Below are 15,453 nucleotides of genomic sequence, written 5' to 3' on the forward strand. Positions count from 1 at the left end.
TTTGTTTGCTGTTTTGTTGATGTGTGTGCATAAAGGAGTGAATGGTGTTTCTCTCTCTGGGAGTAAAACTCTCTGCCTTCGGAATTAGAATCCAAAGTGAAGAACCGCTTGGAGCTAGGATCCAAGTAGAAGCCTGTTCTTCAGGAGGCACTGAATGCTGAACTACGGCACTTTCTCTGAGAGAGCACATGATACCAATATTTTCAAGCTACAATTGCAAGTGATTTAAAAAAAAAAAAAAAAAAAAAATGGGAAACACAAATTCCTGTAATTCCTCACTCGTTGAGGGCCTCAAAGGGGATGAAAAGTACATGCTGTCCAGATTTCCTGGTAGCATTGTACATATGAAAAAATGGAAAAAGAAATATAAAATAGATGGGAAACTAAAAATTGATCAATGGCAAACAATTGTGGGAATTTTGGAGAGTAGTGTAGCAAGAAAAAAGGGAATAAAAAAGGTTAAAAAGGAGGATGAACTAAGGTGTGCTAAATTATGGTTAAAAGCAGCCATAGACCGGAAAGAACAAATTAAAAAGTTTAAAGACAAAAAGCTTGTAGAATCAAATAACTTATTTGTAAGGCCAGAAGACAGTGATGGACGGAATGCTTCAGTGGGACGGGGAGAGCAGGTACGGCCGACCGCTCCTCCACCGACCGCTGCGGCAGATTCGTCTGCCCTTGTCTCAGTATTAACAAACTCGGTAGATAGTCAGCCGAGTGCACTTCTTAATATCAGAAAGTTAGAACAAATGTCTGCAAATTACAGTCATTTGTCAGGAACTAAACAAGAAACAAAAACAAAAACCACAACGTCCAGATGGATGTTGGAATTGTGGCCATTTTGGCCACTGGGCTAGACATTGCCCAGAAAACAAAATAAATCATCGGAAGGGTGGCAGATGGAAAAAATAAAAAATAAAAAAAAAGGAAAAGAAAATTTTTCTCAGAGAACAATGTTTTTAAATGTATTGATTACTGGGTAGAATAATTATAAAAGATTAAAACGCCCACTTGGTGCTATGATCCTTTGGCTGTATGTCTAGAGGTGTCAGCGATCAGAGTTTGGTACCGACCTGGACTTTATCCAGCCTCATATCTCACTTAAATTCCGAATGAGAGGAGGGCTGCTCGCTGGCTTCACAGATTCAGCATTAGGATCAATAAACTTAAGGTAATTCATTGATCTCTGATAAAATGATTACACAGACTAAGTTAATTTAAATGTAAATTAACTTACATTCTACATTTTAAAATTAAACATGGCAAAGGATGAAAGAGACTATGGGTTTTAACATGTTTCATGTTTATATGTGTTTTAAATTATTTATGTTTATAACATATAAACAATGTTGGGTACTAAGTGGCTAAAACTATACAATCAAAAGAGAGAAAATATATATATATAAAGGAATAACAAACTAATAAACTCCTATTTGCTTCTTTCCTTTTCCTCTGTCTGAGCCTCGCTGCGGTGCGTCTAACCTCTGACCTCAACTCAAACCTGTCTTGCCATGGCCGAGATGATGTCCCTCTTTCGTCACTAGCTAATGACGGCAATCAAGAAGACAAAGAAGACTTCTATCACCTCCAGACACTGAAGTATCTGCTGATTTTAATTCCTTGACACCTGGGAACTGCCATTGAGCAAACTCTTGTATGGTGTCCTGCTGGACATTGGACTGAAATTACATTCTTGTGTTTGGATGCAACTGAACTCTTACAACCTCTGCTGATCTACTCCCTGACATCAGCATGGAGAAGGAAAAGATAACGTACTTCTGAGACAAAGACAACAAACTGAACTATTTGATGCTTGTTTTATTTGTGAACTGTTTGGACATTGACAGAGGGACAGTTTGGACAACTCAAGATCCAACACCAGAGCCAGTTGGACTGACAGGAAACTGCAGAGAGAGTAGGAGGGAGGAGGGAGGATTACACCCCAGCGACGCCAGCACTGGGAGGAGGAGGGAGAAGTGAAACAGAAAGGAGAAATCCAAAGATAAGTGTATCACACACACAGCTGTCATACACTGTTATTGCATTGAAGATTTGCTTGCTAACCCTGCACACAAATTATCTAGCCAGAAGAGGAAGTCTTAGAGGCTTTTATGTTCAATGATAGACAAATTCTCTCAGTTTGTCCCTGTTAACTCTGAGTCCTGAACAGCAGGACCACTGCTAAGGATCCTTTTAGGGTCCACGAGCCAAAGGTTGGGAAACCGTGAAGGGAAAACTGCAATCATTGAAAGTTCAGCAAAGAACTAGCAAAAACTTATGCCACTAAATTACACCAACTAAAAATCATCAAAGATTTTAAGCTAATAATTATTTGCAAAATTTCCTTTTTCCTTTTTTAAAGGACATGCTAGTTTGGATTTAAAATTAAAATATCTCTAAGTGTTAAAACTAAAAATAATAATAAATAATTGATGCTGCAGTGTTTGTAGACCATTAAATATTTGTTGCACAGTCAATGTAGAGTTAAATTTTTTAATGAATCTACATTTTATTGAATTGGGTGAAGTGTTACAGCAGCAGGAAAATCAGTTACTGCTGGATTCTAACACATGTAGCTCTTTTAAAATGTGCACGTTGCCTACAACAGGATTCTGACAACTAGAGATAAATGTTAACAAATTAAAAATGTTATTAAGAAATATTGGAAAAATTCTTAAAACGTCAGAAAATTTGATAATAATTTGAGCAAAGAAAAACAGTGAAAGTAGACTGAAAATTTGTTAACTGACTGAAAATCTAATAGATTTTTATGTTTCTGTTTGTGTCATTTTGCACTGATGAAAATGAATGTGATTAAGAGAACAAACAAACTATACTCAAGAACTGAGTAACTGATCAAAGTATTGATTATTTAATATTTAGATAATAAATTGTCAGCTGGTTTGGAATGTGAGGTTAAAATAAACTTAGATGTCAAGTAACTGGATACTCCAAACTGATGATTGTGAATAAGAATAATATTTTCTAGACTAAAGTTTAAAACTTTGAATCTAGGTTTGATTGGTTGATGATTATTAAATTCATAAAGAAATACTGAATTAGAGGATTTGAGATTTTTGTTTAATTTTGGGAAGGTCATTTTTTTTTATTAAGAAATGTATGGAAACAAATGTTTAGATTTGGTAAAGATGTAAATAAGAATTACACTCACACAAGAAGGATTAACCATTTGAAATAATTCATGAAAGACCATACAGCTTGCCAATGTTTTCTGCAGATTTGCAGAAAGCAGATGTGGAGAAAAAAAAATTGACAGAGTACATGATCAGGACGCTAAAGCAGAAAGAGGTGTCAAATGCAAATTTACTGCCCTCTGCCTCTACTCTCCCACAGAAAGCCCCTCCCATCAAGCCAGGAGACTGGCTTGTCAGAGAAAGGAAGAGCTGGGCCAGCCCACTGTGGGAGGGACCATTCCAAGTGCTGATAACCACACCAACTGCTGTAAATATTGCTGAAAGACCCAGATGGATACATCTCAGTCACTGTACGGTACAGAGAGTGTTAGACTTCTAGATTGAGTGATGGGGAAGATCTGGCTACACAGGGAATTCACTGTATAGATGTGTTTTGTCTCAACGCCAGCAGAAGAATTCAACAGATCCTCACTCTTTTAGCCTAGAAATTCTGACATCTCTGTAATCTGAGCAGCAATGGGACTCTCACAAGCCAGGTGGAATCCCTGCTGTGCTGTGACTGCAGCATGTTTATTGTGTTGGAGTGGGGGGCTGTCTCACCCTCAACAAGATAAGGAGAGAAGCAGACACATCCTTCCCCCAGACTCATTCACAAGATTACAGCCCCTATTTGTGGTGGCAACTGATGAATAGAACTGCATATGAAGAAAATGGGACCAACACATAACTGTGGTCTGAGACATGGAAACAAGCACACACCCAAGTGACACCATACATCTGCCACAGATAGACCTCTGACTACCAGAAGTAATTATTTTGGTTAGTCTTAAGCCAGGAGCCCTTGGTGTCTGTGTGTATAATGGCACCACCTTTCTGGGGACAGCTCCATAGAACCTGTGAAACAAAAAATCTACACCTCTTGTGACAAGAAAGCAGACATTTTCGACTGTGACGACTGCCAAGCGACGAACCACATCAGTACTGCCTGTTCCAAAAGATGGAAGTCTGACCGCAACTGTACCAGAGTTATTCTTCTAAAGATGAGGAAGTTCGACATCGGAAGCAAGACCAGGGGACGTCAAAGTCACCTTCTGCAGCACCATCATTCCAGGGAACAGAGGATCCAGGACAATGGCAGACTGGTACTTTCTATGTGAACACACTGCTTATGTTTCTCTTCCCAGAAATTGGGGAGGACTGTGAGTGCTGGTTTTCCTCTCCAACCCAGTGACTTTCCTGAAAAAGGTCCAGGACGTTCACAGCCATGGACGCTACTGCACTAGGAGAGATGTCATGCCGAAAGCCCAGCCCAAAGGTGGGGAGGCCTTACTAAAAAAACTGGAGTTCCTTGGAAATTCCGGATCTGGAGCGGCAGAGAAGAGTGTATCCAAAGTCTATTCCCATCAGTGGGAGTAGCTGAAGTTCGAGACCATGTTGAGATCAACAGGAACTGGAGGAACTATACATGATGCCCTGCATGAATGGGAAGAGCTTAAAGACTATGTGGACGATGCGACTCAGAGGTCACAGCCTTTTGACTCTATTTCTTGGCTCACCTCCGGACCCTGGTGGCAGCCTTTTTATTAAAGATTGGAACACCCATCATGACTGTACTGATCCTATTCTGTCTCTATACAACCTGCATCATTCCAAGTCTTCGTAGCATGATGTTAAAGACATTTAACACTGCTTTGATCAGCTATCAGATGGACAGGGTAACCTCTGACACAGATGAGGACTACATTCGGTTTCCAGAAAAATGAAGATAAACAGGAAAACAGGAACATATGATGATGTGCTGTACCTAATAAACAGATTAAAATCATTTGCTCAATGGCTCCTGCACTGAACATGTGACAATAGATGATGTTCGTGATTTAAAATGCATTTGGGGTATACTGTTTCTTTTATTTTTCATTTATTGCATTATATTCCATATATTCATTGTGTATTTTCTGTGTTTCGATTAGAAAAAAAAAAAGAAAATCTTGCATTTATTGGTTCTTTTCTTTTCTTTTCTATGCTTAGCTTTTACATAAAGTTTACACGCATAATAACATGATAAAAAGGGGGGAATGTTAGAGATTGTTTGGTATTATCATTTTATTATTCCTTTAGATTACATTCAGTCTAAAGAACATTGTGATTTTCTTTTAAAGTGATTCTCTTCCTTATGTGTGTATGAACTGACCTGGAAGTCACAACTGTCTGTTTATCTTCATGTGAAACAGTTAACAATGTGTTTCTCAGACCTTTGATTAGTTATCACACCTAGGAACTGGGTTGCTAGTTGATTGTATCAGAAGTTTTACGACCTTTGTTGTTTTTCCTGACTGTCCCCTAGGTAGAAATTCCTTAGTCGTAAAACTGTGTTTGATTGTGTTCGTTTCGGGGGCTCCTAATCTTATCAGCACCAGCCCCCTTTGCTTTTGTTTTTTGTTAATAAAAAGACAAGCTCTACTGCAGTTTCAGAACACATGGTGAACTGGTCAGAGGAGCAGTTCTCTGTGTTTTCTCCTTTTGCAAAAGCTTGGCTATAAAATTCATAATACGTTGTCTGTGGTTCTTTATTTTATATAGGTTCGAAAGGAAAAATACCTATCACACATTAAGACACATTCAGAGCGCATCATGCTAAACCGATTCTCCGCAAAAATACAAAAAAACAAACAAACAACCAAACATAAAAAAAACACATTTGTTTATCATGTCAGAGTTTTAACAAGAAAGAAAAACACAGAGTATAGGCGATAAAATTGTTGTGTTATTAGATGCAGGTCACAACAGTTGGAAGTGAACATTTTATCTTTAGGGTTTTATGTAACACCGTACTAATAAGCTACATTATTGTTGGTGAATAATATCACAGTGAACACAGATCCTGATCATCCATCACTAGTGGATCTGCTCTTCTCTTGTTCTGCAGCCCCTGGATGAACAGGAACAACTGATGCTTGTTCGTTCTGTAGGACACAATTTCCCTTTAAGGAGAAAAAAGTCAAAGTTTAGTTTGTTTTACATCGTTGTTTTTCAGCACACGCAAATGATAGAGCACTTAATAAATTAAAATAAAAGTTGTTCATTTACATTATATTCATTTAGACCAAAAAGGAAAGTTATTAGTTATACTCTAGAATTCAGAGTAGAATTCAATTTTTAACGAGATCCAAATTTTTTAAAGTTTTGACCAACCTTAAAGTGTCTTCAGCTCGTGGAGCCGTTTCAGTGAAGTTAGCGTTCATGGAGGGAAACTTGCTGCTGCTGTTCTGCTCGGTCAGAATGTTGCTGATGTCAGAAAAATCTGCTGTCATGTGATGAGCTGTAAAAAAATTAAAAACCATGTTTGCAAAAAGAAGTGACATCGTGTTTTCACTTAAGACTTATAAAATAGTTTCATGATTTTGGTTATACCTGTAGAATTTAAACTGAGGTAACACTGAACAATAAATCGTTGGGTAAATAGTTTGAAAAAGAAAAGGTATTAAAGACACGCTAACCTAAATGGCTGCAAATGCAACCATTGCTGAAAATGAATCAGACTCATGTAACTTAGTGTAATGTTTCACTTCTCTGCAAAACTTTGAGTCACTACGCTTTATTCTTTTTAAACCCTTGCTATTTGATCAGTTTGATTTTAGAAGGGGAACAATGCCTTTTTAATATAACAGAAACATAAAATCTAGTCTTTTTACATCTTTAAGATGACTAGAACAAGACTCACTGTGAACACTGAGGGCAATGAGTTCAGCCAAAAGTAAAACATTCAGGATTCCCAAACAGACAGATGCACGGAGGCAGAGCCTCTCTTTGGAGCTGCTCCAACCTTAATAAAAACCTCAACCTTAGCAAAATTGAATTCATTACATACTAGATTTCTCTGTAACTTTGTTCTTACCTGTGTGATTAGATGCAGTTTTTCCAACAGGTTCCATATTGACGTAAATTTCCTCCATCGCTTCAGACTCTGTTGGCTTTAAACATTGACTATAAAATCCACAGCAGTAGTGGAACTAAGTGGGAAAAAACTGTGGAAAAGAGATGAGATGTCTGGTGTTCAACAAAACAAAAGGTAAACGTATTTTAGAGATAACAACCAAATAAAGAAATTCATGAGCGCAGATTCAATATTAGTTTCTTAAATATCTTACACAACATAAAATTCTTGAAGGTTTCAATAGTTTCATAAGTTCATATTTGCTGATTCGGTTCTGAATCAATGAATATTTATTTATCCTTTTTCTTTGTTTTCCTTCAGCTTGGTTAATCCTACTCATAATAAACACATTACACTTTTCCATGGGTGAAAACATAATTGACTCTTTCCATCTTTAAGATGACACAAAAATTAAAAATAGTTTTAAATCACGGATAGAAGGATGAAAAGATACATCTGATGTTGTGATGTTCTTGCTTCATCTTGCTCCTGCGGATGGCTGTGTCCAAAAAATATTTCCTAAAGATTAATAAATTATTGGAGCAGATGCCCAATAGTTTTACAGGTCTCATTCCGTCCTGATAACTAGTCACAGCCTTGCTCTCGGTAAAAACAACTTTCATCTTTGTATTTTGCTTTCTAAATCCTCTTTTAACCCTGTTTCTTGTCCAGTAGCAGAAACACTTACATTAAGAAACCACAGGTGTTGAACTGAAATCCTCCTTTAGTCCAGAAAATGTAAAATACCTGAATTGCATTATTACAAAACTTCTATAACCGTTGGATCGAATAATTATGGAATTGTACGTATTTATTCATATTTTAAAGATATGTACTTTTAGGACAGCCATCTAGTAAAAACAAGCTGCATGAGCTGGCTAGTACTGTCTAAAACTCAGTCACCATATCTTCTAAAACAGCCATCAGGCAGATCAACAGTTTGACAAACAGTTTGCTTTGTGAAGCACCGCCTCACTGGGAGGGAATCAAAAGGCTAACATGCCAATCAGGTGCAAGTTGGGCGGGTTAAAGTAAGAGAAACCAGATACTGCATTCAGAGCACGATGAAGACCAGCAAGCAAAATATCAGAGTTCAGGAGATACAAGATAGAAAATTTGACTGAATCAAGACATTGCCCAGAAGTTCAGACTGGGAAGCTAACTGGCAAATTGCTAACTAAGTATGGGGAGCAGGAAAATAGACCGTATTTACTTTAATTTATGCAAACCAATTGCCTCAAAAAGATTCAATTACTGCAACATATAAAAGAAAGTGTAGTTACACCGTGTGATTTTGGCAAACAATATTCTTAAACTCATCCAAAATATTATTCTCCGTAAAACTTCTTTTATTTTCTGCCTACAGCAGCAGCAGCAATATATTTGTTACATAGATTAAAGATTCATGGTCTCATTATTTGACATGGTTGTTCTGTTTAAAACCTTTTGGTTTGCTTGAGCAGAAAGTGTCTGGACATGTTAAAATGTTCAACTTTTACCACCCAAAATCCTCACTTCTTTCAAATAGTTCACTTTTTATTTTATTTTAGTTGTTACATGGACTCAACTTAAATAGATTAACTTATAAAGCTTTTTTATATATATATATCCGAATGTTCCTGCCACTTGCTTAAGATGAGTACAAACAACAAGTCGATGATAATTAAGTGATGTTCGCTTGAACTTTTTTTTTAAGTCTAATGTTTTATTTTACAGTGAGGAAGGCCGGAGTCTAGCTTTAGCAAATAGCTGAAGGCGTCTGATCCGCTTCAAACTCAGTACCTGTTTGCTCCAAGGCAAAACTTTGGTAAGGTTAAATTTAGTGGCTAAAGAAAGTCAGACGGTTTATTCTCCAATGTGAGAAATCCCTTGAGCTAGTCAGGTTTGTTGTTTGATCAGATCTTGTTAGTCAGTATGATTACTAATTAACGGTTGATTCTTTTGTGTCTAGATGCAACGTAATCATTCAATTCACAATTGAAGTTTTATTATCGGGATGCAGCAGATAAAATATTTCATAGTATATTTCACTGATTCCTTTCATACAGTCTAAACTCCCTGAAAAAAAAGACCTTTCAGAGAAATATAATTTTGAGTATAATGATATTTTACTTAATCTGACTGATATGATCTTCTTTAGCGCATACTGATGCTTCGCATTGATCATTTATAAGCTTATCAATTACAAGAGATGTACGGTCTGTTAGTGAACAGACAGCATCAAGGAACAAAAGCTGCAGATCATTTTTAAGGTAACAAAACAATTCACCATGTTATGAGCAACTCTTGGAGCATGGTTGTGTAGTGAGTATGTTTAATTTTTATTTTTAGGTAAAGTGTACCAATAGCAGACTTAGTCAATGTTATTATAAGTTATTATAAGCCAGCTGTCAGAAGATGTAAGTAAGTCTCGGAGAGAGGGAGTATTTAAGAAAAAACACAAATTCACTGATTGAATTGTTGGCTGATAGCCAGCATATATTTGAATTTGTGCAACAAACACCAAAAGAAAAAAAAAAACTATATAAAAACTGAATGGCCATTCAGTTTGATAAATATTTACACATTGAATAAATCAATATAAATCCAAGGGAACCTGACCGAGGCCTGATTAGTCCCTGTCAGATATTGTTCAGAAGTACGTGTACAGATGAGGAACTTTTACTAACATGTTTCACACTAGCAAGTGTTACAGAAAAAAAATCTGAGTTTCAAATGTATTTAAACCAAGATTTACTCTTTTGGAGAAAACATGAAGCAGTGGGAAGATCAGCGTTGATTCAACAGCAAGAAAAAAACCTGAACAAAATCATTCACAATGATACCGGGCCAAATTCTGGAAAAGTCTGGACAAATTCTTTAACTGCGGAAAGATAAAAGTTAAATTTGAGTAGGCCTGTTTACTGTCTGTCACATATTCTTAAGAAGTACGTGTACAAATGAGGAACATTTACTGAAATGTATCACACTAGCAAGTGTTACAGAAAAAGAAAATCTATTAGAGTTTAAAATTGAAGTGATGAAGGAAATCACAAACTCATAGTCAAGACCGGCTAATTGTGCTACCATAAATAATGCAGTAAAATAGTTAAACTGTAGGTTTTCTTTAGGGACTTTTGTTTCTATATGTCTTTATACACACACACACACACACACACACACACACACACACACACACACACACACACACACACACACACACACACACACAGACAAGCACCCATGGTAGGAGGGGGGTCTGGGTGGTGACATATGCAGATTCCAAGAGCTGATAGCAGACCCGATCAGGAAGATATTCCGTTTAAAACCAGAGATTGATCACCATTGTTATCGATTGTTTGCCAGAGGATGTCAGTGACATAGAGTTTCCTTGCACAACATGTGTTTTGACCCCAAAGGTCATGAGAATCACCCAACTAGGATTTTTTTTTTAACCTGCCTCACAGAGCCCGTTTCCACAGTGTCTCAGGAAAAATATTCCGTTTAAAACCGGAGGTAACTACAACATCCTATTTAAATATACTATATTGTATATTATTCTCAATTATCTAACACTTTCATTGTTTTTCATACTTTCATTGTATTATTCTTAAAACTCATAATTTCCATACTTTACTTGTATTATTCTTACAACTCATACAGGTCTGAAGGCGTGGGAAAAACGGATCTGTCTGGGGGGAGGGGTGGGAAAGGTGGGGGATGGGTGGGAAAGGTGGGGGATGGGTGGGAAAGGTGGGGGAGGGGTGGGAAAGGTGGGGGATGGGTGGGAAAGGTGGGGGAGGGGTGGGAAAGGTGGGGGAGGGGCATCCTGTGACCGGAAATCAAAATCTATTAGTCATCAATCAATCATCCATCAAACTCCGATTAAAATTTGACAGAAGGGTGCCTATAGAGTCTCTCTACTGGATAACCCATTGTAATGGTTGAAGCTTTTTCATAGGCATGGTAGACTGCTGCTAGCCCTTGATAGCATGGTGGCCAGCCTTGTGCTACATTGTCCAATTTTGTGCTGTAATAAGCAATTGGTTGTTTTTTCCGACCTGTACATGTTTCTTGCATCAAAACTGCTGTGACATACATGTCTTTTTTGTTTGCAACATATAGATAAAATGGTTTATCATAGTTGGGAACTGCTAGCGCTGGGGCAGTCTGCATTTCACATTTTAGAGTTTCAAAAGCTACTTTCGCTTCAGTTGTCCATTTTAGCAAAATCTTTTGATTTTGATAACCTGGTTCTTTCATGAGTTCTCTGAGTGGTGCTGTTTTTTCTGCATAACTTTCAATCCAATCAGCATTGAAACCTGTCATGCCCAGGAATGTCATCATTTCTCCAACTGTTCGTGGGCATGGAGCTTTGCTGACACCCTCTAATTGAGAAGGTGATATGCCGATACTCCCTTCTGAGAGTTGTCTGCCCAGGTATTCTACCTGTGTCTAACAATACCGTAGTTTTTCTTTGGAGGCTTTGTATCCCCCTTCAGCCAGTCTTTCAAGGACTTTTATTGAATCGTGATGGCAATCCTCCAATGTAGGTGATGCTATCAGAATGTCGTCAACAAATTGAAGCAATGTGCTTTTTATTTCCAATCCTTCTAAGTCCTGCCTAAGAGTTTGATTAAACACCTGTGGACTGTGTTTGAAACCTTGTGGTAATCGTGTGTAGCTGTACTTCTTACCTCTGTAAGTAAATGCAAACAGGTATTGAGATTGTTCCGCTACAGGGAGGAGATCATGTACCAGGCGATACTTTGACTTATCTGCTTTTAGAACTGGAAAAATTTGAGTATTGCATGGACTTTCAATTTCCACCAACACCCCTGCTTTTAATAATCCTTCAATCGTTTTGCTGATTCCTTCTTCTGCTTCAGCTTTTAATGGATATTGAGGACGAAATGGAAGTTTAACATTTGGTTTCAGATCTACCTTAAATGGGTTGGCTGATTTTACCAGGCCTACATCTGTTTCATGTTTTGACCACATTGGTTCAGGAACTTGTTTCAACATGTCATGTATTAATGGATTGTCAGTCCAACTCATCTTTTTCTTCTGTTTGTTCTGTGTCATTAATTGGTACAGTTACCACCTGTGGTTTTGCTGTCATAAAAGTTTCACTTATTATTTTGATCATTGTTGCATCCTCTGATTGAAAAATTAATGGGCTTTCTGTTTGTTCCCATTTAATCTGTGTCGCAGTTTTCATCATCGGTCCAAGATCTTTTGCATGAAAGTTTTTATTTACAAACAATGTTATGTGTGGTACAGATTCTGCAACGTTGTACCATTGAGAAATGAAATCATTCATCTCTACATTGAGAGCCGCTCCTTGTCTCCCAACGACAATCTATTGGGAGGCAAGGTTCACTGATTCACCTTGCGTTTCTTTGTCCCATTGTTCTTCAAACTCTGTGCTTTTTGAAATGTCATAGTACATTGTACAATGATAATCTAAAAATGGTTTTTTAGCTTCAGGAATTTGTATTTGAACGTATTGACCCCATTTAGAAATTACTTCTTCAATTGAGTTATTTATGTCTCCCAACCAATAAACTTTAGCTTCATTTTGTTGCATGTACATTTGAAGATCCACACCTTCTTTTTCAACATACACCCCCTGAGGAGAACACCAAATTTTTATTTTTAATTTGCATAGAGCATCTCTTCCCAACAGATTAATTGGTGTTTGATCAGATACCAAAATTGGTATTTTTATTTCATTGTCATTAGTTACAAGTCGAACAGGAGCTGTCAGTTGGATTAATTGTCTTGTTCCCGAGAACCCTACTGTTGATACAAATTTATCAGACATGGGGAGATGCGTTGCATAATTTGGACTCACACAAGTGTAAGCTGCTCCTGTATCGACCAACATTGGTGTTTCTCTGTTTTCAATTTGAATTTTCAATATTGGTTCGTCGTCCACACCTGTGGTTAGAATTGGGTATTGATTTTCTCCCCTAGGGTCCTCTGGGCATCCCTAGTATCCAAAATTTGGTGGATTAAATTGAGTTGGTGAATTTTGTTGAACTGGTGAATCGTATTGGACTCCTTGTGAGTCATATGGAGTTCCCTGTTGGTTATAAGGAACTGCTTGGTAATTGTATGGAGCTGTCGGTGGACCTGGTCTGGCTCTACCACGCGGCCGTCTTTGGAATGAGTTGTCACCATTTCGACATTGGTCAGCGCGATGTCCGAAAACATCACATGTCCAGCATGCTCCGGGTGCTCTGGTTGGACCGCCTCGTCCTCTGTTAGGCCATGAGGGACTTCTTTGCTGTCTTCCTCGGGGCACAGATGGAAGTGAGTTCCATGGTTGTGGGTAAACATTCACCACTGGTTGAGAAGGTTGAGTTATTTGTGGAGCTGGAGGATACATCTGTGGAGCATGTACTCACTGCGTTAGGAAGGTTGGCTACATTCGGGCTAGGATGTTGGTCCCCCCTCACCACTTCAGCTTGAGTCTTTGTCTTGCTTCTGCTTTGAAGTTCTCCAAGTTGCAGCTGAGCCAGTTTCCTTTGGATGTTTTTTTCTTGGTCAGCGAGTTTTTGTTCATCTCTTCTGTATTTTTCTATTGCATGCACCACATGGTCACGAAATTCCTTGTGCGGCATTGACATCAGTGCCACCACTTCTTCAAGTTTGGTGCGCACTGGTTGTGGCATCACATCCACTATTGATTGCCGAAACACAGCTGCAATCATTGGAGATTCATCAACACCAGACTCCATGTCCTCCTTCCACCTTCTCAACTGTCTGGCGACATAAGATGCTGGATTCTCTGAGTCACTGATTGGTTCCCCTTTCAAGGTCGCGGGGTCCAATTTAATAGGAAATTCTGCCCTCAAGGCAGCCCAGATTGCCGTCCGGCATATATTAAATTCAATTCCATCTGCTCGTTCTTGCAGCATCCATGGGTGGTTTTTCAAAACGTTCTGCATGGTAGCAGTTCCCAGAACTTTTGCAAAAATGGCTTTGATGTCTCCCAGTGTCAAAATTTTGCCAACTGTCTCTTCTTCTAGTATTCTTATCCATTTTCCTGCGCCGTTATGAATGTCTGGCAGCCGCGAGACTAACCCGATCAGATCCATTGAGGCAAATGGTATGTATTGAGCAACGTCTTCCTTTAATATGATTGGTAATTGTTTTGAGGGGTCGTAACGATCAGGTTTGCGTATGTTAGCTCTGGATCTCAAATTGTATTCTCTTCGTTTTGGGGCTGGATGTTGAATTTTATTAGGTGTGCTCGTACATGGACCAGCTCCGTCTTGGTCATCTTCGCATCCATGCTCCTGTTCAACTAATCGTGCAAGGCTTTCATCAATTTCCATTTCCGCTTCCTGTATCAGCGTCTGATTGTTATCATTTTGCAAATCAATGCCTTTGTGGTCTAAGTTTAACCAATAAGCATCTCCGCTTCTGCGACTTTCTGCATAACCAGCGTAGCAGTCAAGAATTTTATTATTTCCAACTGTCCGCGTTGTGGAGCATCCAACATTAGTGGTTTGAATTCCGGTTGGAATTGGTGGCATTGATGTAGAATGTCTGCCAGCTGGCTTGTAGCCATCTGCATTAGCATGTGATGTTGATGGTTGCATACTTTTTGCATGCTCATTAATTATGCTATAATTTCGTTGAGGTGGACCTTCATCTTCCGGTGAAATTAAGTTTGTCTGTGGTGCACCTCTGGGTGGAACTGGTGTTTGAACTACTGTTGGCAGTGCTGCATGCACTGTAGATGATGCGTCTGATTGAGCTTCCGGCTCTTTATTTTGAGGTGATGCAACATTACTTTGTCTGGAATTTATTAGTTGGTCATCAGTCCTGTACCCAAAATCACCTGTAATGTTCAGGACTCCTTTCAGGGCTGGATACAACCCTGCGGGAATCATTCCATCATCCTTTGGCTTTTCATAATTATTTTTGAGCTCAATGAGCTGCTGCTTTAAGTTCTTCCTGTATTTTTCACCTTCCTCCTTGAATAGTTGTAAAATGTTAAATTCTAATTCTCTTTTAGCTTGTCTTTTCTTACTTTTATTTTTTGCTTTGTAGTCGGTGATTCTCGCTTCCATTTGTTCGCAAAGGGATAAGTCAAAGCTCCCATTCTCCGGCCACGGTGATGGAAGTCCTTTTGTTCGCTTCTGCCATTTCTTGGAAATTTTAGGAATTTGATCAGCATATTCCGGGTTTTTTGAACCAACGATCACTGTCGGTATGTTACTCATTTTATATGTTTAAGCAGTTGTTTCACTTTTTGAAATTCAGTTTAAGTTTTTCTGTCAGTTGCAGTTTCCTTATTATTCAGCTTTTTATTTTTGAATTTAGTTAAAAATAAATTGATTATTTTAGTTATTTGTGCTTACTGTATTT

General features: G+C 38.3%; 1 long non-coding RNA gene across 1 annotated transcript; it reads right to left on the reverse strand.

Annotated features, from left to right (window-relative positions):
* Positions 1–6,941: 6,941 nt before the first annotated feature.
* Positions 6,942–8,224, reverse strand: LOC111606223. Its single transcript, XR_002751968.1, has 3 exons — positions 7,778–8,224; positions 7,051–7,180; positions 6,942–6,978 (listed from the first exon to the last, which is right to left on the reverse strand). It is a non-coding gene; the product is annotated as an uncharacterized LOC111606223 (long non-coding RNA).
* Between the last annotated feature and the right edge of the window lie 7,229 nt (positions 8,225–15,453).

The sequence above is a fragment of the Xiphophorus maculatus genome, chromosome 21 (assembly GCF_002775205.1).
Source record: "Xiphophorus maculatus strain JP 163 A chromosome 21, X_maculatus-5.0-male, whole genome shotgun sequence".
In the NCBI taxonomy this organism is placed as follows: Eukaryota; Metazoa; Chordata; class Actinopteri; order Cyprinodontiformes; family Poeciliidae; genus Xiphophorus; species Xiphophorus maculatus.